The sequence below is a fragment of the Rutidosis leptorrhynchoides genome, chromosome 7, assembly GCF_046630445.1.
Source record: "Rutidosis leptorrhynchoides isolate AG116_Rl617_1_P2 chromosome 7, CSIRO_AGI_Rlap_v1, whole genome shotgun sequence".
Classification (NCBI taxonomy): domain Eukaryota; kingdom Viridiplantae; phylum Streptophyta; class Magnoliopsida; order Asterales; family Asteraceae; genus Rutidosis; species Rutidosis leptorrhynchoides.
Window position 1 is genome coordinate 115,326,512 of NC_092339.1, and position 27,795 is coordinate 115,354,306.

Consider the following 27,795-nt stretch of genomic DNA (forward strand, 5'->3'; position numbering starts at 1 on the left):
GAGTCTCAAAAACTTTGGAACTATATTCATGTAACCAATTACCCTTTTTACTATGCTCGACGGTTCACGAACATTTATGTATATGTAGATATGTATATATAATATATAGTTACATTAATTGAAAACGTTAACAAAGTATTAAATATATAATGCTTTACATGAACATAATTGTTTCAATATATGTTTTATATATCTGTCGACGAGACTAAAAGATAATATCAAATGAATTAATTAACGAATATTTTATTAGCATTTATCAATTCCATAAGTATTGTGATATTATTATAAGTCTCTGTTGTGAGGTCCACGTTGATTTGAGAAATTTTTCCTTGTTAACAGCATTCAGAATAAATGGTAAAGTGATTTACAAGTAAGAACAAAAGTGTCAATTAACGGTAACTGGACAAAAGTTAGTAGAGATTCCTACTTAATTTTCAATGCATGCTTTACAATAATTGTCTCGTGTCTCTTGATAAGTTAATTATTTAGTTTTCTTAATATTGAAAATGTTTTACGATATAGATGAAACCTTTTAAAGAATGATTTTGAATATAACTAATTCTGGAAAACTAAATTATATTTATTCGATTTAGTACGAACACGTTTTTCGATATAATAGAATTTGATTATAAAATGTTTTTATGGATTTTCAATGATATGAAAATAAAAATAAAGATAAAATAAAGATTTCTAATGAGCACCAAAATACTACAACATTTCATCTCAAGATTGCAAGTTAAAATGATGAAAATCACTAAACATGCGCACTTGCACGAGAAAAATCATAACTAAATCATACTGAATCGAAAAAGGGTGATTCCAGTGTCCAGATGTCCATAACTCATAAATCTACAACTTTCAAGAAGACACCATACGCCGATCGCGTACCCATCTACGCGAAACGCGTAATGTTTGTCGACATAAAAAGTGATGGCGGCTTTTAATTTAACACGTTTATTATTATTATATTATTATATTATCTTATCATAATTATTTTATTATTATATTTATATTATTATATTTATTATTATATTACATATATGTACATATATATATGCACATCTGCGAACGACTCTTGACACAGAAATATTACTCTGTATCAGTTTTTATCAATTTCAAAATATTAGAAGTTATATACTACAATAAGTTATGTACGGGTGTTTTTAATTCGGGTTTCAAACCGTTTTAAAGTAAGGAAATTATGAGTATTACTTGGGGGTTATGATCATGAGTCAAAGGTCAACCTAGCGTTTATCATCTCCGTTGCGTCTACATATTTTCATGCAATATTGAATCACAATATTGATACGTGAGCATTCATATCTTATCTTTTATATTAATAGTGTATCCATGTCTAGTGCTCGAGTATATATATGTTTATGTATGCTTGTATACTTTAATTTTGTAGTTAGATAGTTTATGACGAATCACGAATTTGATACATATGCTACTGATATAAAGTATATGATATGCATGTTTTTGAAAAGCTGGCGAAAAATTATTAACTTTTCATTTAGAAATCGCGTGATTTCGATGAACGAATTAAAAGATATGGTCAACTGAATTATGTTTGACGTTAATTGAAATTGTGTTTGAAACTACAATTAATATTTAAACAACTTATTTATAAGATTAATAAATTGGATTTTTGGATACTACTAGTCGAGTAAATGAATTCTTATATAAGACACGTCTCGTTTTGTTAAACAATTGTCAAAGTTGACTTTTTGAGATGACTTTTGTTAACTTTTGCATGTCGGTCTCGAGCATTAGGATTGTGATACACTATGACCTGATCTAGCTTTTTAGACATGTATTGACCAACATATGTTCTATAGGTTGAGATCTACGATTATTTTGATTTTCGAGTTTCGGTCACATTTCGGTGAATGACCTTATGTGCTGCTAAGGTGAGTTTATAGATCCATTTTTAATTGCTTTTGCAATTTATAATTTTGGGCTGAGAATACATGCACTTTATTTTAAACGCAATGGATACAAGTACATACTAAATTCTACACCGAGTTTGAACCAAAAATCCCTTAGCTTTGCTAACTAGTAACTGCCGGTTATAAGAACTGGTGGGCGCGAGTAGTTATATATGGATCCATAGGGCTTGACATCCCCGTCTGTTCCAGGTATAGAAATCCTAGCCTGAACTATAAAACAGACGTATGCTATTTGAGTTTAGTACACATTGGTTTGCGTGTATTGTACATGTTGGTTGCATGTATTTTAAAACAGGGGTACTTATTATATAGACGTTAAAACTTAGTTACCAGGGTGCTCAATTTTGTAGAATATTTTGATAAACGTTTCTGAATGAAACAACTGAAATCTTGTGATCTACCTTTATATACAGATTATGCGCAACATTAAAGCTATGAACTCACCAAACTTTGTGTTGACACTTTTAAGCATGTTTTATTCTCAGGTTCCTAGAAGTCTTTCGCTGTTTGTGTAGTGACCCGAACTTTTCCATGATTAAATATATTAATTGAGATTGATATTTATATGACTAAATGTTTCCAACGTGTTAAGCAATCAAACTTGTTAAGACTTGATTAAATGAAATAAGTTTCATATAGACAATTGATCACCCAAGTTGACCGGCGATTCACGAACGTTACACATTTGTAAAAACTACATGTTGTGGTATATATAGACATATATATATGGTTGACATGAGATTATGATGAGTAAGTATCTCACTAAGTATATTAACAATGTGTGATATACATAAGAAATGAGATTACTAAGTTAAGAAACTCGAAATGATATATATAACGATTATCGTTATGATAACGTCTACTAAATACATATGTATCATATTAAGATATTGATACACTACATTTAACATGATAAAATGATATTTAAATATATCATTAAGTGTGTTAACAATGAACTACATATGTAAAAACAAGACTACTAACTCAAGAATTACGAAACGAGACTTATATGTAACGATTATCGTTGTAACGATATTTTAATGTATATATCATATTAAGAGATATTCAAACATCATAATATCATGATAACATAATAATTTAACATCTCATTTAATATAATAAACATTGGGTTAACAACATAAATTGAGATCGTTAACTTAAAGGTTTCAAAACAACACTTACATGTAACGACTAACGAAGACTTAACGACTCCATTAGAATGTATATACATGTTGTGTTTTGATATGTATTCTTACACTTTTGAAAGACTTCAAGACACATATCAAAGTACTTATACTTAACAAAAATGCTTGCAATTACATCCTCGTTCAGTTTCATCAATAATTCTACTCGTATGCACCCGTATTCGTACTCGTACAATACCCAGCTTTTAGATGTATGTACTATTGGTATATACACTCCAATGATCAGCTCTTAGCAGCCCATGTGAGTCACCTAACACATGTGGGAACCATCATTTGGCAACTAGCATGAAATATCTCATAAAATTACAAAAATATTAGTAATCATTCATGACTTATTTACATGAAAACAAAATTACATATCCTTTATATCTAATCCATATACCAACGACCAAAAACACCTACAAACACTTTTATTCTTCAATTTTCTTCATCTAATTAATATCTCTCAAGTTCCATCTTCAAGTTCTAAGTGTTCTTCATAAATTCATAAGTATAGTTTCATAAAAATCAAGAATACTTCCAAGTTTGCAAGTCTACTTCCAAGCTTTCTAATCCATTCCAAGTAATCATCTAAGATCAAGGAACCTTTGTTATTTACAGTAGGTTATCTTTCTAATTCAAGGTAATATTCATATTCAAACTTTGATTCAATTTCTACAACTATAACAATCTTATTTCGAGTGAAAATCTTACTTGAACTGTTTTCGTGTCATGATTCTGCTTCAAGAACTTTCAAGCCATCCAAGGATCCTTTGAAGCTAGATCCATTTTTTTCATTTCCAGTAGTTTTATCCAGAAAACTTGAGGTAGTAATGATGTTCATAACATCATTCGATTCATACATATAACGCTATCTTATTCGAAGGTTTAAACTTGTAATCACTAGAACATAGTTTAGTTAATTCTAAACTTGTTCGCAAACAAAAGTTAATCCTTATAACTTGACTTTTAAAATCAACTAAACACATGTTCTATATCTATATAATATACTAACTTAATGATTTAAAAACTGGAAACACGATGAACACCATAAAATCAGATATACGCCGTCGTAGTGAAACCGGGGGCTGTTTTGGTTTGGATAATTAAAAACTATGATAAACTTTGATTTAAAAGTTGTTCTTATGAGAAAATGATTTTTCATATGAACATGAAACTATATCCAAAAATCTTGGTTAAACTCAAAGTGAAAGTATGTTTTTCAAAATGGTCATCAAGATGTCGTTCTTTCAACGAAAATGACTACCTCTTTAGTAATTGACATGTAACTTAAATTTCCAACTATAAACCTATAATTTTTATATTGGGATTCTTAAATTAGAGTTCAATATGAAACCATAGCAATTTGATTCACTCAAAATGGATTTAAAATGAAGAAGTTATGGGTAAAACAAGATTGGATATTTTTGATCTTTTTTAACTACGGGAAATGTTTAACAAATCTATACAAATCATATCCTAGCTAACTTATATTGTATTATACATGTATTCTAATATATTATGTAATCTTGGGATACCATAGACACGTATGTAAATGTTTTGACATATCATATCGACCCATGTATATATATTATTTGGAACAACCATAGACACTCTATATGCAGTAATGTTGGAGTTAGCTATACAGGGTTGAGGTTGATTTCAAAAATATATATACTTTGAGTTGTGATCTAGCCTGAGACGTGTATACAATGGGTTGTGGATTGATCCAAGATAATATATATCAATTTATTTCTGTACATCTAACTATGGACAACTAGTTGTAGGTTATTAACGAGGACAGTTGACTTAATACACTCAAATCTTTAAAACATAATAAAAATGGTTGTAATTATATTTTGATCATACTTTGATATATATGTACATATTTGTATAGGTTCGTGAATCGATCCGTGGCCAAGTCTTATTTCCGAGGAAGGAAATATCTGTGAAAGTGAGTTATAGTCCCACTTTTAAAATCTAATATTTTTGGGATGGGAATACATGCAGGTTTTATAACTGATTTACAAAATAGACACAAGTACGTGAAACTACATTCTATGGTTGAATTATCGAAATCGAATATGCCCCTTTTTATTAAGTCTGGTAATCTAAGAATTAGGGAACAGACACCCTAATTGACGCGAATCCTAAAGATAGATCTATTGGGCCTAACAAACCCCATCCAAAGTACCGGATGCTTTAGTACTTCGAAATTTATATCATATCCGAAGGGTGTCCCGGAATGATGGGGATATTCTTATATATGCATCTTGTTAATGTCGGTTACCAGGTGTTCACCATATGAATGATTTTTATCTCTATGTATGGGATGCGTATTGAAATATGAAATCTGGTGGTCTATTATTACGATTTGATATATATAGGTTAAACCTATAACTCACCAACATTTTTGTTGACGTTTAAAGCATGTTTATTCTCAGGTGAATACTAAGAGCTTCCGCTGTTGCATACTAAAATAAGGACAAGATTTGGAGTCCATGTTTGTATGATATTGTGTAAAAACTGCATTCAAGAAACATATGTCGATGTAATATATTTCTATTGTAAACTATTATGTAATGGTCATGTGTAAACAGTATATTTTAGATTATCATTATTTGATAATCTACGTAATGCTTTTAAAACCTTTATTGATAAAATAAAGGTTATGGTTGTTTTAAAAATGAATGCAGTCTTTGAAAAATGTCTCATATAGAGGTCAAAACCTCGCAACGAAATCAATTAATATGGAACGTTTATAATCAATATGAACGGGACATTTCAGTTGGTATCTGAGCGTTGGTCTTAGAGAACCAGTAAATTTGCATTAGTGTATCTTATCGAGTTTGTTAGGATGCATTAGTAAGTCTGGACTTCGACCGTGTTTTCTTTAAAAATGATTGCTTAACATTTTTGTTGGAAACTATATATTATTAACATGTAAATATTATGTGATATATTAATCTCTTAACATGTTTGATATTGTGTGATAGATGTCTACCTCTAGCACAAATCCCATTGACTCACCTAATAATAACGAAGAGTCGAATATATATTGGCAAGATTCACAAGTTCCCGAAGAACCGGAAGAAGAGGAAACGGAACCGGAAGAAGAGGAACCAGAAGAAGATGAACCAGAAGAAGAGGAACCGGAAGAAGAAGAGGTTCCGGAGGGGGAAATAGTAGGAACCACAGAAAACCGGTCAAATAAAAGAAAATCCTCAACCAATGGACCAAAGTTAATAATGGTCAATGATGTTTCCGCTAAGGAAGCAAAATATTGGGAAAATTACTAATTTTCCGATGAATCGGATCCTGATGAGGATTCCGATGATGTTATAGAAATTACCCCGACCCAATTTAATGAGGCAAAAGAAAATAATAAGGGAAAAGGCATCAAAATAGAGAAATCTGATTCCGACCCCGATGAACTTTATATGTACCGTCAACACCCGTATTTTCAATATCATGACAATAACCCGGGAACCTCTAAACCACCAGGTTTTTCTAAACCAATGTGGAAAACGACGGCTCGTATTAGAGGAACATCATATATCCCTAGAAAATTAGGAAAAAGAACCAAGTCCGAAGAAGAAGAAACCAGTGATTCAGATTAGAGGGGTGTGAGCATGTTGTGTAATAAATGTATTGTAGTGTGCTTGTACTTTTATGTTCTATGTAAAAATTGCTTGTATTGTTTGTTATTATGTCATAACCCGACCTTAACCATAAGGACGAATACAATAACATATGATTTCATCGCGAGGTATTGACCTCTATATGCGACGTTTTTCAAAAACTGCATTCGTTTTTACAATACAAACCATAACTTTTATTACAAATACAAGGTTTAAACAACATAATAATGATTATCGTTTAGCAATAATCTTAGCCTTACAAATTTTACATGTGATGATAACAACACGATTTCCAACGTATTTTACATTACAAATTCTCCGATATACAGTTTTATTTTTGACACAAATATGCATACTCAAAATCTTGCTTAAATTCAACATGTTGCAGCGAAAGCTTTTAGTTATCACCTGAGAATAAACATGCTTAAAACGTTAACATAAAGTTGGTGAGATATAGGTTTAATGCCGGCAGCGTTATAAATATAGACCACAAGATTTCATATATAAATGTTTTAATAAAAATATTCTAAGTTGTTGAGTACTTGATAACCATACTTAACATTTAATCAACGTCGCATATTCCCTTTATTATGAAATCTTACTACACCGTACCAAGTGTAGTCACCGAAACGAAGTACTGTGCAACCGTTGAATACTGGTCGTCCAGTCCGGTTGGGGTTGTCAGGCCCGATAGATCTATCAACAGGATTCGCGTTTACAATACCTCATGTAAATATTAGTTACCAAGTTATAGGGAAGTATGCCAGTTGTATAACTCAACGTAGAATATATATTTTTAATCACTTGTGTCCATAACGTAAATCATAAAATGCATGTATTCTCATCCTAAAATATTTAGAGTTTAAAAGTGGGACTATATTTTGCCTTGAAGGTATTTAACTCGACTTGGTCTCCGATAGATATCACGAACCTAACCATATATATAATATATCAACATATTTTCTTTTCAAGTAATCGTTACATATATATATATATATATATATATATATATATATATATATATATATATATATATATATATATATATATACTTATAATACTTTTAATATTTTCTTAGTCCGTAGTTAGCAGTCCGATGTTAGTGGTCCACAATTAGTTGCTCAATAAAATAAATAAAGACCCCATCGTATTTGTGTTGATCAGAATTAATCTCGACCCATGGTACCATGTTGTCAAATGACGTGTTGCGTACATAAAGTACCGTGTTGTCAAATGACGTGTTGCGTACAATCATGAGGTCTTATGATTAATCTTCTCGTGTTGTTTACGGGTGGTCCTGAAATATATAAAATCAAATCATAAGTAATTATATATAAAATATCATATTAATTAGAAAAGATATGATTAATTTACTTTTTCTCCAAATATTTTCGTAGCTAAACTAGCTTCGGATACCCAATCTTGTTTTAGTCGTAGTTTCTTCATTACAACTCCGTTTTTGTTTGTTCACACTTCCTTGGATCGAGTCAAATTTTAAGAATATGAACTGAAAATACCTTAGTTTGTATTCGAAATCACAGGTTATAGGTCAAACTTTGGTGAAACTTATGAAAGTGATCATTTTCCATCATAAAAACAACATTTAATGATCATTTTTCTAAAAATACTTACACTTTGAGTTAAACCATGAAATTTTTATGTGTTAACATATTCATAAGAAATATCATTTTTCCAGAACATGAACTTCCAATTCAAAGTTCAAGATGGTTTTTAATTATCCAACCCAAAACAGCCCCCGGTTGCACTCCGACGACGTAGATTCAGTTTTTAAGGTGTTCTTTGTAAAACCAAGTTATATCTTGTTAAGTTAGCATATCATTATGATATATTACAGGTCTTGAAGTGTTTTAAATGTTAAGTTAGAAGGATCTATTTAGTTTGCAAACAAGTTTGAAATCATTCAAACTATGTTCTTGTTGTTAAAATTTTACAACATAAAATAAGATAGCTATATAAATATGAATCGAATAAGGTTATGAATAAGGTTACTACCTTAAGTTACTTGAACAAAGTTACTGTAAGAAATAAGAAAAATCCTAGAACCAAAGAGTGGTGGAGTTGGATTGAAGATTGGAAGCAACTTAGGACATAAACTTGAAATGAAAGTAGTATTTTGTAGTGTTTTTGTTTGATCTTGATATGGTGGTTATTAAGGTGATTCTTGAGAGGATTTTTGCTGGATTTCTTAGGGATGCTTGAGGCTTGTAAATGTGTGTTCCTAGCTAGAGAAATGATGTAGTAAAAATTGAAAAATGGATGGGGTATATAAGGTGAAAATTTCGTGAAGGGGGGGGGGGGACAAAACAAGATTTTTATGTTGTAATCTTGTGAAATTTTCCATGCTAGCATCAAATCAAGGTTACCTCTCTTGGAGGGCAGTAATATGGCTGATTTAGATGTTGATTTGATGTGTATATACCAATAGTAAATACGTATAGAAGCTGGGTATGATACGGGTACATATACCCTTGATATACGTATAGAAATCTTGAGAAAACGGAACGAGGGTTCAAATATAACTATCTTTTGTAAATATACTTATTTTGTTTTATGTATAAAAGCCCTTTAAAAGTGACTAAATACATTTCTATACGATACATGTATAAGCATTATAAGTTTTAAGTATTTATGTCAAAGAACGTTACGTATAGTTATCGTTTTGAAAACTTAAGTTAGTAGTTTCAAAGTATACTTTTATCTTATTGTTATTAGTATACAATGAGATGTTAAACCATACTTAGATCATGTTAAATATATATAAATACATATATATACACAAACATATAATTATCGTATGTTATATAGTTCGTGATATCATCGGTCAAATTGGACGGTCAAACGTTGTGTAAAACTCTTTTCAAAAACATAAGTCTCAACAATTTAGATTGCTTATCATGTTGGTAAGGTTTAATTTATGTAAATATTAATCCCATAAGTATAAAATGATCGGAAAAATCCGGGTCGTTACAGTACCTACCCATTAAATAAATTTCGTCCCGAAATTTTAAAGTTGTACCTATTTTGCGTTGTCGGGAAAAAAATGTGGATACTTTTGTTTCATCTGATCCTCTCGTTCCCAAGTAAACTCGGGACCCCTTCGAATATTCCAATGAACCTTAACGATTGGTATGTTGCTCTGCTTGAGTTGTTTAAGTTCACGGTCCATGATTTCGACTGGTTCTTCTATGAATTGTAGTTTCTCGTCGACTTGGATTTCTTTAAGAGGAATGGTGAGGTCTTCCTTTGCAAGACACTTCTTAAGGTTTGAAACATGAAATGTATTATGTACTCCGGCGAGTTGCTGTGGTAATTCGAGTCGATAAGCTACCGGTCCAATGCGTTCGATGATCTTGAACGGGCCTACATACCTTGGGTTCAGTTTACCTCTTTTTCCAAAATGTATTACACCTTTCCAAGGTGACACCTTTAACATAACCATGTCACCGATCTGAAACTCTAATGGTTTCCTTCGAACATCGGCGTAGCTCTTTTGGCGACTACGGGCTGTTTTCAATCTCTCCTTGATTTGCACTATCTTCTCAATAGTTTCATGGATGATCTCGGGACCAGTTAATTGTCGATCTCCTACTTCGTTCCAACAGATAGGGGATCTATACTTCCTTCCATATAGTGCTTCGAATGGTGCAGCTTTAATGCTCGCATGATAACTATTATTATACGAGAATTCTGCTAATGGTAGATATTTATCCCATCCGTTTCCAAAATCGATCACACATGCTCTGAGCATGTCTTCAAGAGTCTGAATCGTTCTTTCACTCTGCCCATCGGTTTGCGGATGATATGCGGTGCTCATATCCAAACGAGTTCCCAGGGCTTCCTGTAGTGATTGCCAGAACTTTGATGTAAATCTACTATCACGATCGGATATAATGGAAATAGGTATTCCATGCCATGAAACAATTTCCTTTATGTACAGTCGTAATAGTTTCTCCATCCTATCCGTTTCCTTTATAGGCAAGAAATGTGCAGATTTGGTGAGATGATCAACTATTACCCAAATGGTGTCATAACCCCAGGCAGTCTTAGGTAACTTTGTGATGAAATCCATTGTAATACCATCCCATTTCCATTCTGGGATTTCTGGTTGTTGAAGTAACCCTGACGGCTTCTGGTGTTCTGCTTTGACTTTGGAACAAGTTAAACATTCACCAACATATGTTGCAACATCTGTCTTTAAATTAGGCCACCAATAATGCGTCTTAAGATCTTGATACATTTTTCCAACTCCGGGATGTATCGAGTATCTTGTCTTATGTGCCTCATTCAATATCAACTTCCTTAATCCACCCAACTTCGGTACCCAAATACGGTTTGCAAAATATCGAATTCCGTCTTCCCGTATAACGAGTTGCTTCTCATACTTCTTAATTATTTCATTTCCTATATTTTCTTTAGTAAGAGCTTCTCGTTGAGCCTCTTTTATTTGTGAGTTGAGATTCATGCGAATTTTTATGTTCATCGCTCGTACTCGAATTGGTTCTCGTTCCTTTCTACTTAGAGCATCGACCACTACATTCGCTTTCCCGGGATGATAGCGAATCTCACAATCATAGTCGTTTATTAGCTCGACCCACCTACGTTGCCTCATGTTCAGCTGTTTCTGATTGAAAATATGTTGAAGGCTTTTATGATCGGTAAACACAGTGCATTTAACCCCATATAAGTAGTGTCTCCATATCTTCATTGCAAACACTGCTGCTCCCAGTTCTAGATCATGCGTCGTATAATTTCGCTCGTGAATCTTCAATTGTCGGGATGCGTATGCAATAACTTTCTTTCGTTGAAAACCTTGTCGCGAAGCGTCACAATATATCTCAAAATCATCGTTCCCTTCAGGTAATGATAAAATAGGTGCTGTAGTCAACTTCTTCTTCAGTAATTGAAATGCACTCTCCTGCTCAGAAGTCCATTCGTACTTCTTCCCTTTTTGCGTTAACGCTGTTAATGGTTTAGCTATTCGGGAAAAATCTTGAATAAACCTTCTATAATAACCGGCTAAACCCAAAAATTGGTGTATCTGCGTTGGTGTCTTAGGAGTCTCCCATTTTTCAATGGCCTCAATTTTAGCTGGATCAACCTGAATTCCTTTGCTACTAACAACGTGACCAAGAAATTGCACTTCTTCTAACAAAAATGCACACTTAAAAAATTTGGCGTATAACTGTTCCTTTCTTAACAATTCTAATACCAATCTTAAATGCTGCTCATGCTCTTGCTCACTCTTGGAATAGATAAGAATATCGTCAATGAAAACGATAACAAACTTATCTAAATATGGACTACAAACTCGATTCATGAGATCCATGAATACAGCTGGCACATTTGTCAACCCAAACGGCATGACCAAAAATTCGTAATGACCTTAACGTGTCCGGAAAGTAGTTTTCGGAATGTCTTCTTCTTTGACACGTAGTTGATGATAGCCCGATCTTAAGTCGATTTTCGAGTACACACATGATCCTTGCAGTTGATCAAATAAGTCATCAATTCTCGGTAGTGGATACCGATTCTTGATAGTTAACTTATTTAATTCACGATAATCTATACACATCCTAAAAGATCCATCCTACTTTTTAACAAATAAAATTGGAGCTCCCCACGGTGAAGTACTTGGTCGTATGAATCCTCGGTCCAGTAATGCTTTTAACTGACTCTGAAGTTCTTTTAACTCGGACGGTGCAAGTCTATATGGAGCACGAGCAACCGGTGCAGCTCCTGGTACAAGATCTATTTGAAATTCTACAGACCTGAAAGGAGGTAGTCCCGGTAATTCTTCCGGAAATACATCGGGAAAGTCTCTTACTACATTTACATCGTTAATATTCTTATCCTTTTCTTCAACTTTCTTTACATGTGCTAGGATGGCATAACATCCCTTTTCTAAACACTTTCGAGCTTTCAAACAGCTAATGAGATTTAGGTTTGGGTTACCTTTATCTCCGTAAATCATTATCATTGATTTATCCTTTCGAGGAATACGAATTGCCGTTTCAGCACACACCACTTCGACTCCTACTTTGGACATCCAGTCCATGCCGATAATTACGTCAAAACTTCCTAATTCTATGGGTATCAAATCAATCTTAAATGTTTCTCCAGCTAAATTTATTTTACAATCACAGCAAATTTTGTCGGCTTTAATTAGTTTACCATTAGCTAACTCAATCATGTACTTAGCATCTAGAGGTAATGATGAACAATTCAATTTAGCGTAAAAGTCTCTACACACGTAACTTCTATCGGCACCAGTATCAAATATAATAGATGCTGATAAGTTATTAATGATAAACGTACCCGTAACCAGCTCCGGGTCTTCATACGCCTCTCTAGCATTAATAATAAATGCTCTTCCACGTGCAGATCCGTTATTCTTCTCTGGATTTGGGCACTGGCTCTTATAATGACCCTGTTTCCCACACCCATAACAAGTAACAGTGGCCAAGGCTGTTCTATTTGCATTGGTGGCAGGAGTCTTGGTGCCATTGGTATTTGTAATAGGAATCCTACAATCTTCAGCAAGGTGACCCCTTCGATTACAATTATCGCACACCACATTACAATAACCAGAGTGATGTTTGTGGCATCTGTTACATAAAGGATTTCTTCCTTTGTAACCTAAGTTTGAACCACTACCCACACCTTGCGTGGTTTCTTGTTTCTTGTTGGATTGTTGATTACCTTCCCACTTTCTTTTGTTTTCTGATGTCTTGACATCAGTGTTCTTATCCAGAATAATCTGGTCTATCAACTCATTTGCCATGGTGATGGCTTCATGAATAGTCTTGGGTTTCAATGCTGTAACATTTGCCTTGACATTTTTAGGTAAACCATCTTTGTACAGTTCTATCTTTCGTTCTTCGGTTGGTACCAATTCGGGACATAGCAAAGCTAATTCCATGAATCGCTGATTGTAGTTGGTGAGTTCAGTACCAACAACTTTCAGGCTTCGTAATTCAGCTTCCAACTTCCTAACCTCGTTCCTTGGACAATACTCGTTGATTAGCATTGTTTTGAATTCTTCCCAGGGAGTATCATAATCTACATCTCCTCCTACGGCCTTCACATAGTTTTTCCACCACGTGAGTGCACTATCTTGTAAGGTGCACGATGCATACTTGGTCATGTCCTTCTCAATACAACCACTGATTTTAAACACAGACTCAATCTTTTCGATCCACCGGGTTAAACCGACCGGTCCTTCTGTTCCACTGAATGATGAGGGCTTGCAACCTTGAAAAGTTTTATAAGTACATCCCACACGAAGATTTGGGTTAACTGCAGCACCTCTCGCAGCCTCGACCCATAACATTCTATCGTCCACTCACTGATTGATGAGTTCCTCGATTTCTTGTTCCGTCATTCGGTTCAATCGCGCCATAATCTTCAATAAGAATGAAAAAAAATAATTATTCACATGGAATATTATAGATGTAGTATGTATTTACAGTACATCATAACTTATTAATAATATGAACCAGTTATTATTATAAAAGCTTTTTCTTCTTATTAGCATTTTATAATTATATCTAGGGTAGTACCTACCCGTTAAAGTTCATACTTAATAGCTTAGTACAGAAATCAATCACTATCACCCAAATAATACTCAACCATGGAAAATTATTGCATTTCACACTTCACTATTTTATATATGCTTATCTTACATCAAACATTAAGCAAACCACACTGGTAATATTATACAAAACGTTATATGATCCCATGGTTTAAAACAACAGCGCATCATTTAACCCAAAACGTTTGTGTTCAAAGAAATTGCTTAAAGGTTATCTTGACTGTCTCCCTGCGTTTTGGCTGAGGGGCTGAAGAACTGGATGCCGGGATAGAACTAATAGGAATAGCGGGAATAGGGGTGGAAGTGTCTGGTGGAGTTGGTGACACAACATCCTTACTAAGCTCGGAATTTGGATTTTCCAATTCAGTAGCCTTTCGTTTCTTTCCTATTTCGAACTTGTCTTTCGTAATTTCCTGTATTTCTTCCTCCTCAGGATCACTTTCCGATTCCTCTTCAATTGATTCATCCGAAAATTGTGAGTCTTCCCCAAAGGTGTCGTTTTCATCATCGGATAAGTTAATGACTGTAACACCATCTGAAGATTCTGATTCGGAGTCGCTGAATATGATAACAAGTTCTAAGCCAGACATCTATCACATAACAACTAGCACGTTAGTACCACATAATATTTACATATTAATTTTTAACCAACAAGGATAAGCAATAGTTTTCTAAATCAAACACGGTCAAAGTACAGATTCACTAATGCATCCTAAGAAACTCGATAAGACACACTAATGCAAATTTTCAGGTTTTCTAAGACCAACGCTCTGATACCACATGTCATAACCCGACCTTAACCATAAGGACGAATACAATAACATATGATTTCATCGCGAGGTATTGACCTCTATATGCGACGTTTTTCAAAAACTGCATTCGTTTTTACAATACAAACCATAACTTTTATTACAAATACAAGGTTTAAACAACATGATAATGATTATCGTTTAGCGATAACTTTAGCCTTACAAATTTTACATGTGATGATAACAACACGATTTCCAACGTATTTTACATTACAAATTCTCCGATATGCAGTTTTATTTTTGACACAAATATGCATACTCAAGATCTTGCTTAAATTCAACATGTTGCAGCGGAAGCTTTTAGTTATCACCTGAGAATAAACATGCTTAAAATGTCAACATAAAGTTGGTGAGATATAGGTTTAATGCCGGCAGCGTTATAAATATAGACCACAAGATTTCATATATAAATGTTTTAATAAAAATATTCTAAGTTGTTGAGCACTTGATAACCATACTTAACATTTAATCAACGTCGCATATTCCCTTTATTATGAAATCTTACTACACCGTACCAAGTGTAGTCACCGAAATGAAGTACTGTGCAACCGTTGAATACTGGTCGTCCAGTGCGGTTGGGGTTGTCAGGCCCGATAGATCTATCAACAGGATTCGCGTTTACAATACCTCATGTAAATATTAGTTACCAAGTTACAGGGAATATGCCAGTGGTACAACTCAACGTAGAAAATATATTTTTAATCACTTGTGTCCATAACGTAAATCATAAAATGCATGTATTCTCATCCCGAAATATTTAGAGTTTAAAAGTGGGACTATATACTCACTTTTGCCTTGAAGGTATTTAACTCGACTTGGTCTCCGATAGATATCACGAACCTAACCATATATATAATATATCAACATATTTTCTTTTCAAGTGATCGTTACATACATATATATATATATATATATATATATATATATATATATATATATATATATATATATATATATATATATATATATATATATATATATATACATATATACTTATAATACTTATAATATTTTCTTAGTCCGTAGTTAGCAGTCCGATGTTAGTGGTCCACAATTAGTTGCTCATTAAAATAAATAAAGACCCCATCATATTCGTGTTGATCAGAATTAATCTCGACCCATGGTACCATGTTGTCAAATGACGTGTTGCGTACATAAAGTACCGTGTTGTCAAATGACGTGTTGCGTACAATCATGAGGTCTTATGATTAATCTTCTCGTGTTGTTTACGGGTGGTCCTGAAATATATAAAATCAAATCATAAGTAATTATATATAAAATATCATATTAATTAGAAAAGATATGATTAATTTACTTTTTCTCCAAATATTTTCGTAGCTAAACTAGCTTCGGATACCCAATCTTGTTTTAGTCGTAGTTTCTTCATTACAACTCCGTTTTTGTTGGTTCAACTTGCCACTTCCTTGGATCGAGTCAAATTTTAAGAATATGAACTGAAAATACCTTAGTTTGTATTCGAAATCACAGGTTATAGGTCAAACTTTGGTAAAACTTATGAAAGTGATCATTTTCCATCATAAAAACAACATTTAATGATCAATTTTCTAAAAATACTTACACTTTGAGTTAAACCATGAAATTTTTATGCGTTAACATATTCATAAGAAATATCATTTTTCCATAACATGAACTTCCAATTCAAAGTTCAAGATGGTTTTTAATTATCCAACCCAAAACAGCCCCCGGTTGCACTCCGACGACGTAGATTCAGTTTTTAAGGTGTTCTTTGTAAAACCAAGTTATATCTTGTTAAGTTAGCATATCATTATGATATATTACAGGTCTTGAAGTGTTTTAAATGTTAATTTCGAAGGATCTATTTAGTTTGCAAACAAGTTTGAAATCATTAAAACTATGTTCTTGTTGTTAAAATTTTACAACTTAAAATAAGATAGCTATATAAATATGAATCGAATAAGGTTATGAATAAGGTTACTACCTCAAGTTACTTGGACAAAGTTACTGTAAGAAATAAGAAAAATCCTAGAACCAAAGAGTGGTGGAGTTGGATTGAAGATTGGAAGCAACTTAGGACATAAACTTGAAATGAACGTAGTATTTTGTAGTGTTTTTGTTTGATCTTGATATGGTGGTTATTAAGGTGATTATTGAGAGGATTTTTGCTGGATTTCTTTGGGATGCATGAGGCTTGTAAATGTGTGTTCCTAGCTAGAGAAATGATGTAGTAAAAATTGAAAAATGGATGGGGTATATGAGGTGAAAATTTCGTGAATGGGGGGGGGACAAAACAAGATTTTTATGTTGTAATCTTGTGAAATTTTCCATGCTAGCATCCAATCAAGGTTACCTCTATTGGAGGGCAGTAATATGGCTGATTTAGATGTTGATTTGATGTGTATATACCAATAGTAAATACGTATAGAAGCTGGGTATGATACGGGTACATATACCCTTGATATACGTATAGAAATCTTGAGAAAACGGAACGAGGATTCAAATATAACTATCTTTTGTAAATATACTTATTTTGTTTTATGTATAAAAGCCCTTTAAAAGTGACTAAATACATATCTATACGATACATGTTTAAGCATTATAAGTTTTAAGTATTTATGTCAAAGAACGTTACGTATAATTATCGTTTTGAAAACTTAAGTTAGTAGTTTCAAAGTATACTTTTATCTTATTGTTATTAGTACACAATGAGTTGTTAAACCATACTTAGATCATGTTAAATATATATAAATACATATATATACACAAACGTATAATTATCGTATGCTATATAGTTCGTGATATCATCGGTCAAATTGAACGGTCAAACGTTGTGTAAAACTCTTTTCAAAAACATAAGTCTCAACAATTTAGATTGCTTATCATGTTGGTAAGGTTTAATTTATGTAAATATTAATCCCATAAGTATAAAATGATCGAAAAAATCCGGGTCGTTACATATTACGAATCTAATCCTTGTCTATTTTACAGTATAAAAACAAAATGGACATTAAGGGTAGACAACCGAATATTTTAGATGACCTACCATAGGATATGATTGAGGAAATCTTGTCTAGAGTCGGTCAGAATTCATCAGCACATTTAGTTATGACGAAATTAACTTGTCAAACATTTGAAAGACTTTCCAGAAGTGCCTTAGTTTATAAAAGGCTTTCCTTTGATAGGTGGGGTATATCACATTGGGGAGACTTTAAGTTACGCCGTGTTTTCTATAAATCGTTAAATGCGGGGAGCCCAAATGCAATTTTACGCTACGGGTTAAGAACCTATTTTGACTCAACATATCCCAACATAGGATTTCGTGAATTAGAAAGAGCTTCTAACATGCAACATAAAGAAGCATGTTATGCTTACGGGTTAGTGATGTTCGCTTCTTACCAAAGTGAGAAAAAGAACATCGGATTGCAGCTTTTAAATAAAACTTTCCCACAAGTGACGGATTCAGTAGTTGAGGTGAGAAACAAGGTTTTTAGATTATTACGGGGCTGTTGGACATTACGAAACCCTCGTCCTTTTGACTACATTACAACATGCTGCCTAGCCAATGGTCATAACGGTTATTTTCCACAAGACCAAGGATGGGAAGTCGTCTTAGTAAAACCAGAATGCATGACTTGTTTATGGACTTATGAATTACGTGTCTTTATTTCCTTTGCTGAACAACTTGCGTATTGAAAGGACCCGTTCATATACATTATAAACGATTCACAATAGTTGATTACATCGCGAGGTATTTGACCTCTATATGATACATTTTACAAACATTGCATTCGTTTTTAAAAGACAAACTTTCTTTACAACGAAAGTTGACGGCATGCACACCATTTCATAATACATCCAACTATAATTGGCTTAATAATAATCTTGATGAACTCAATAACTCGAATGCAACGTATTTCAAAATATTCCATGAATGACTCCAAGTAATATCCTTAAAATGAGCTAATGCACAGCGGAAGATTTCTTTAATACCTGAGAATAAACATGCTTTAAAGTGTCAACCAAAAGGTTGGTGAGTTCATAGGTTTATCATAACAATCATTTCAATATATTAATAGACCACAAGATTTCCGTTTATAAATATATGTACACTCGCAAGTGTATAAAAATATTCTATAAGTTGTAGGCACCCGGTAACAAGCCTTAACATTCATGTTTTACCCTTTGAAGTACACCAGATCAGGTGTGTTTAAAATAACCTCGAAGTACTAAAGCATCCCATAGTCAGGATGGGATTTGTCAGGCCCAATAGATCTATCTTTAGGATTCGCGCCTACCGTACATAGACAAGTAGTTTAATGTTACCAAGCTAAGGGTATATTTCTGGTTTAAACCCACATAGAATTAGTTTTAGTACTTGTGCCTATTTCGTAAAACATTTATAAAAACAGCGCATGTATTCTCAGTCCTAAAAATATATATAAAAGGTAGCAAATGAAACTCACAATACTGTATTTTGTAGTAAAAATACATATAACGTCATTTAACAAGTGCAAGGTTGGCCTCAGATTCACGAACGTATCAATATTGAGATTCAATATTGTAGGAAAGTACGTAGACGCAACGGAGATGATAAACACTAGATTGACCTCACGAGCATACCCATGAACCATACCCATCACCTCCATAGCTATAACCCATAATTTCCTTAGCTTAGACTCATTCAAAAAAACTATTTTGAAATCACTCGAACAGCACTCCGTCGTAATATTTTATGTATACTAATAATATCTTGAAATAATACAGAGCTTATATATATATATTTACATATATATAAATACATAAATCGATTGATAGAGTTTAGAGAAATATATTTTCAAGTTTCTATGAAATAATGAAACCTATTGAATTCTATTTATAATAGATTTTTGAATTATTAAAGTATGAATTATTAAAGTGAATTATTAAAGTATGAATTATTAAAGTGAATTATTAAAGTATGAATTATTAAAGTGAATTATTAAAGTATGAATTATTAAAGTGAATTATTAAAGTATTAATTATTAAAGTATGAATTATTAAAGTGAATTATTAAAGTGAATTATTAAAGTATGAATTATTAAAGTGAATTATTAAAGTATGAATTATTAAAGTGAATTATTAAAGTTAAAGTAAAGTAAAAGTAAAAGTAAAGTAAAGGTATAGTTAAAGTATAGTAAAAGTATAAAAACTATGTATGTATAATACGCGTATAAATATATATAATATTAATTTAAATCGTTATATATATTTAATGAAATAAAATATAAATATCGTTATATTTATTATACTGGTTAAGTAATGAGTTGTCAAAAGTGATTCTAGATATTTATAAAAGTTATATACGTTTTAATAACAAAGTTCTTTTTAAATTGAAAACGTCTTTGTGCGTTTGAAAATAGATTAATATAATATTATGGAAACCAATTCTCCACTAACTTTTGTCTAACTTTCGTAAATGACACTTTTTGTTTTTATTTATAAATAGCTTTACAAATTATTCTGAATATCGTTAAGAGGAATAGATTTTCTCAAATCATAGTGGACCTCTCAACAGAGACTTGTAATCATAATTCAACGTTTCTGATAATTCAATCATTTAATATATATATTTTTTAATTTCGTGGAAAATTATATTGAAACAAATACGTTCGTGTAAAGTATTATACGTTTAATACTTTATTAATATTCTCAAGTTATAATATATATATACATAACATATCTATTTATATATAACGGTTCGTGAATCGTCGGAATTTGGTCGAGGTTATAATAAATGTATGAACACAGTTTAAAATTCTTGAGATTTAACTTAACAAACTTTGCTTATCGTGTCGGAATAATATAAAGATTAAAGTTTAAATTTGGTCAGAAATTTCCGGGTCGTCACAGTACCTACCCGTTAAAGAAATTTCGTCCCTGAAATTTGATAGAGGTCGTCATGACTAACAATGAGAATGTTATTATAACGATTATAGAGTTTTATCATGTTCAAGAAGAATGGATAAAATAATTCGATTACTCGAAGCGTGTGAGTGAAGTTATCGTAAATGAATGAAATAAGATAATAGTGATTCGTTGTATCTTTTAACGTCATCACGATTGATCTCCGAAAAGAAAATCTTTGTAATCTATATTGGGTTTGATTATTCGGCGATTAAGGAAATTATGATCCTCTTCGAATTAATGCGATAATCTATTTTGATTTCTCTGTCGAATATTTCACTATAAATCCACCTCATTTGTTTTCTTACAACTCAAACCTTCTCAACTCATATTTTAAAGTATTTGTCAATATGCTTCATCCAGTGCTGATTCTTGATATACTCCTCACTTTCATATCTGTCGCTCTTCTTTTTCATCTGCCTCCGGAAGAATCTATTTACTTCTACTATACTCTTGGTTTTATAGTGTTTTTAGTTCTCCCGTGTCTTTATATTGCTATATGCATTGATATATACGGTTTGTGATTTCTGGGTTGTTGTTGGGTTTTATATCTTCCCTTATATTTCAAAGTCCTTGCTTCTTCTATAATCATCGTCATCCACGGTTAATGCTCTCTTCTATTTGCTATGATTTATACTCCCATTTCTAGTTCGGAGCTTTATCCTTTCGTTTCTTCTTCTTGCGATTAAGCACCGCTTGTAATGGTCCAGAATTCGCAGATATAAATTTTGGAATGAACATTGGTAATGTTCTAGGAAGGAAATTATAATGGCACGATCTTGACTTGTCAAATTACCAGAATTCCTCGAAAAAGGCCGAATCATCAAGAAATATTTTCTTGATATTTAGAGATCAAAGAGAATACAAGAGTCGTGTAACATAGCACATAATGATGTTATGATCTATGAATCATCATGTTCCATTTAGAAACTCAGCATGAATTACTGTAATATAATCACGTTGATCAAGTGTCATTATATTATACTAACTCATGCTTCAGCTCCCAACACTTCTTCAAGAATATTCCTATTTTAAACTCGAATGTTTCAGAATTTAGAAACTAAAATAGTTTCTTTTATGATATAATACAAATAGCGCAAAGAGGTAAATGATTTCAGATAAGAATAATTATAAAAATATCTTCAAAAGTATGGATGATATTTATAATGAAAGATACGATGATATCTCAGAATGTCTAATATCAGAGGATGATGAATGATATTGTCCGCAGGGGTTTAGAGTCAGGAGCAAGGTATTCGTTAATGACTTCAGCAAGTACTGAATCATTTGGATTCTTTGAAGGCCGGTTCAGCCTTTGTGATTTGTCCACAGCCTCCTTCATACTTTGCTCAATCCGTTTTCCAGTTCCAAAGCTTCTCTTTTTTTGAGCTTTGCCAATATACTATCCTTTATCATCCAACTTTTTACTGTTAAGGTCGTTTACAGTTTTTGCTGCTTCATCAGCGTTTTTCAAAATTTCGAGAACTGGTTCGCAGTTTAGGGTGTTTTTCAGAAATTTCTCATTCAAAGAATGTAAGTCTTGGAGGTAGACGTTGTGTGTATATGTAATTTTTGATGTAGACATGCTGCGAGGTTTCAAAATACTGATTGCTGATTCTCAATAATTGGTATGGCAATTCTTGTTATAAGGTACGAATGAGTATATGATAGGGTTTCGATAATTATAATGATTTTTTTTTAGAAAGTCAAAGATCAATGAAGTTGCTGGTAAGTTTATTGCTAATGCGGTGAATATAAACGATTCCCCGATAACGTTGGCGAAAGGGCAACGTATCTATCGAGGTTATAATAAGACTGTTTTGATTAAGAAGTCGAAGTTGACTTGCTGGAGCTGTGACAAAACTGTCTATTTTGAAACGGAATTGAAAAGTTATTTTAGCTAGTAAATGCCAAAGGGTCTAACACGGATACGTGTCGAACTATGACTTGGGTTTTGAGAGTTTTTCAGGTGTATAACTGTGGGTAACATGTGGTTGGATCATCATCTCAATTGTTCCTTAGTTGAAGTGTCTTCAGGAATTTCGAAGGGTTTGAGCACATATTGTAATCGTTAATACATATGATGTTCTAACACAGTTTTGAAGTCAAAGTATAGCTTTGAAAGATATAGGAATCTAAGAGTGATGATACTGGTTATATTTCGAATTGAATTATGCGATTTCAAAATCAGAATATGTAATTGAATTTGAATGAGTATGATTGTTTTGATTTATATGAAAGAATGGATATTGTTGTGAAAGTAGGGAGTATAGTTGATGATTGCTGAATCAGTTTCAGAAAATGTAATATATTAATTGTGAATTTATATATCTCTCGGGTATTACATACCCGTTAAAATTTTTCACAATTAATATTTTGTACAAAAGAAGTTTATTACAGTCTTTATGAAAATATATGTGTATATTTTCTTTAGATGTAATATAGATATAATGAGTTAATATTAAATTAAACTCATTTGTTTTATGGTTGGAACTAGAATTGAGTAATCCCTAAAACTTTATAAATTGCATAAGTATTTCTTCAATAATATTGAAATTATGAATCATCACTTTGTTATTTGTTGGTTTTCGTGAAATTCTTGTGAACTTCGCAAGGTACGAATGATGTTATTTGAAAAGTTTCGAGTACATCGATGATGAAAGTGTAAAATCAAACATATATTCGAATAATACACTTGATTTATTATGAATTGGATTTTTATTGAATTGAGACAGAGATTGTAATTAACGATGGTTAAGTTGCGGACGAATGACGTACATCATTGCATATTTGTAATATGAATTAACTGAGTAGTTAAAATTCACACATAATAGCTTAGTACGGGAAGATTTATTATGGTTTAAAAATTTATACATATAAAATTTACATATAAATCTTTCGATTGGAAATGAGTTATAATACTTTATAACTCGTTGATACAATATATTTGTTGTTGATTCGTAATGATGTCCACAATGATTCTTGAACTGACATAGTTTGTGATGTTACAGGTGCTGTTGATTCTGACGATACTGACGGCACTGACTGTGTTGATGATGCTACGGTCCTGTTGATGCTGTTGGTAAAACAAATCTAGCTTGTAAATCGTACACCATTTTCGATCAAAGTTTCTATTCTACCATCTCCGTCCACTCATCCGATTTACGATCAGAATTAAATAATCTCTAAGATTTTGGAGATTACATAACTGCCGCAGAGATATCTCTTCAATGAAGTTTATGAATTAATACTTCATCATTTGTTGTTGTTGATATTCCTGGATATTTACAGGGGGTATGACGTTGATGTTTGAGATACAGATTGTGATGTTGCGGTGTGGGATGGGGATGTTGTTATTGATGGTGGTGATGGTACTGTTGGTGTTGCTGATGGTGGTACTGTTTATGCTGCTGGTGCTGCTGCTGGTGTTTGTAACCTTTGCACCATATTCTCCAAAGCCACTACCCGAGCGCGAAGCTCGTTCACTTCTTCTATTACACCGGGGTAATTTTCGGTTCGGACGAGCGGATAAATAAAATCTAGAATTTGGTGTGGTATGTAATCGTGACGAGATACTCTAGAAATAAGAGAGAAAATGGTGTTTCAGATAGGTTCGCCGGTAAGTGCTTCAGGTTCTTCGCCAAGAGGACAATGTGGTGGATGGAAGGGATCACCTTCTTCTTGTCTCTAATGATTAAGGAGGCTACGAACCCATCCCCAATTCATCCAGAATAGATGATGACTAATTGGTTGATCCATTCCGGTCACACTGCTTTCGGAACTTGAGTGGGATTCCATTTCGGAATCTAAGGGACTTGAACTAATGACAAATTCCATTTCGTACGATTGAATAAAGAATTTTTCGATATGAAATGATTTTCCGGCTATCGGGTGGTATTCTAATTATATAGAGCAAAAGGTTTCGTAGATTACGGAGGAATTTACGGAATATGTCAGGCAAAGTTTACAGTAACAGATACGCTAAGATATGAATTAGCAGATACGCTAAGATATGAATTTTGTCTATACACTATTCATGCAATCAATGCAATAAGATATGTCTAGACTAAGAATGATAAGCAGGTAATTTTCAACAAGAATGATGAGCAAAACTTTTGAAATGCAGACACGGTCGAAGTCCAGACTCACTAATGCATCCTAACGACTATCAGTTAGACACACTAATGCAGACTTGGTTCGCTAAGACCACTGCTCTGATACCAACTGAAAGTTGGGGACGCATCTCACTCTGTGCCTTCTCAGCTAACCGCCTGTGACCACTGAGCGTACCTCAGACACTGATTTTACGGCCCGCCTCTCGACAGTACAGCCAACCCTAATAGGGACCGCGAGGAGTAAGAGCCAATGCTTCGTCACAGGTAACACTGTGAGAACCCCCTCTACGATTAACCCGCTAATTAACGGCATTAAACCAGCTCTGATACCAACTGAAAGGACCCGTTCATATACATTATAAACGATTCACAATAGTTGATTACATCGCGAGGTATTTGACCTCTATATGATACATTTTACAAACATTGCATTCGTTTTTAAAAGACAAACTTTCTTTACAACGAAAGTTGATGGCATGCACACCATTTCATAATACATCCAACTATAATTGGCTTAATAATAATCTTGATGAACTCAATAACTCGAATGCAACGTCTTTCAAAATATGCCATGAATGACTCCAAGTAATATCCTTAAAATGAGCTAATGCACAGCGGAAGATTTATTTAATACCTGAGAATAAACATGCTTTAAAGTGTCAACCAAAAGGTTGGTGAGTTCATAGATTTATCATAACAATCATTTCAATATATTAATAGACCACAAGATTTCCGTTTATAAATATATGTACACTCGCAAGTGTATAAAAATATTCTATAAGTTGTAGGCACCCGGTAACAAGCCTTAACGTTCATGTTTTAACCTTTGAAGAACACCAGATCAGATGTGTTTAAAATAACCTCGAAGTACTAAAGCATCCCATAGTCAGGATGGGGTTTGTCAGGCCCAATTGATCTATCTTTAGGATTCGCGCCTACCGTACATAGACAAGTAGTTTAATGTTACCAAGCTAAGGGTATATTTCTGGTTTAAACCCACATAGAATTAGTTTTAGTACTTGTGCCTATTTCGTAAAACATTTATAAAAACAGCGCATGTATTCTCAGTCCCAAAAATATATATAAAAGGGAGCAAATGAAACTCACAATACTGTATTTCGTAGTAAAAATACATATAACGTCATTTAACAAGTGCAAGGTTGGCCTCAGATTCACGAACGTATCAATATTGAGATTCAATATTGCAGGAAAGTACGTAGACGCAACGGAGATGATAAACACTAGATTGACCTCACGAGCATACCCATGAACCATACCCATCACCTCCATAGCTATAACCCATAATTTCCTTAGCTTCGACTCATTCAAAAAAACTATTTTGAAATCACTCGAACAGCACTCCGTCGTAATATTTTATGTATACTAATAATATCTTGAAATAATACAGAGCAAATATATATATATATATATATATATATATATATATATATATATATATATATATATATATATATATATATATATATATATATACATAAATCGATTGATAGAGTTTAGAGAAATATATTTTCAAGTTTCTATGAAATAATGAAACCTATTGAATTCTATTTATAATAGATTTTTGAATTATTAAAGTGAATTATTAAAGTATGAATTATTAAAGTGAATTATTAAAGTATGAATTATTAAAGTGAATTATTAAAGTATGAATTATTAAAGTGAATTATTAAAGTATGAATTATTAAAGTAAATTATTAAAGTATGAATTATTAAAGTGAATTATTAAAGTGAATTATTAAAGTATAAATTATTAAAGTGAATTATTAAAGTATGAATTATTAAAGTGAATTATTAAAGTTAAAGTAAAGTAAAAGTAAAAGTAAAGTAAAGGTATAATTAAAGTATAGTAAAAGTATAAAAACTATGTATGTATAATACGCGTATAAATATATATAATATTAATTTAAATCGTTATATATATTTAATGAAATAAAATATAAATATCGTTATATTTATTATACTGGTTAAGTAATGAGTTGTCAAAAGTGATTCTAGATATTTATAAAAGTTATATACGTTTTAATAATAAAGTTCTTTTTAAACTGAAAACGTCTTTGTACGTTTGAAAATAGATTAATAGAATATTATGGAAACCAATTCTCCACTAACTTTTGTCTAACTTTCGTAAATGACACTTTTTGTTTTTATTTATAAATAGCTTTACAAATTATTCTGAATATCGTTAAGAGGAATAGATTTTCTCAAATCATAGTGGACCTCTCAACAGAGACTTGTAATCATAATTCAACGTTTCTGATAATTCGATCATTTAATATATATATATTTTTTAATTTCGTGGAAAATCATATTGAAACAAATACGTTCGGTAAAGTATTATACGTTTAATACTTTATTAATATTCTCAAGTTATAATATATATATACATAACATATCTATTTATATATAACGGTTCGTGAATCGTCGGAATTTGGTTGAGGTTATAATGAATGTATGAACACAGTTTAAAATTCTTGAGATTTAACTTAACAAACTTTGTTTATCGTGTCGGAATAATATAAAGATTAAAGTTTAAATTTGGTCG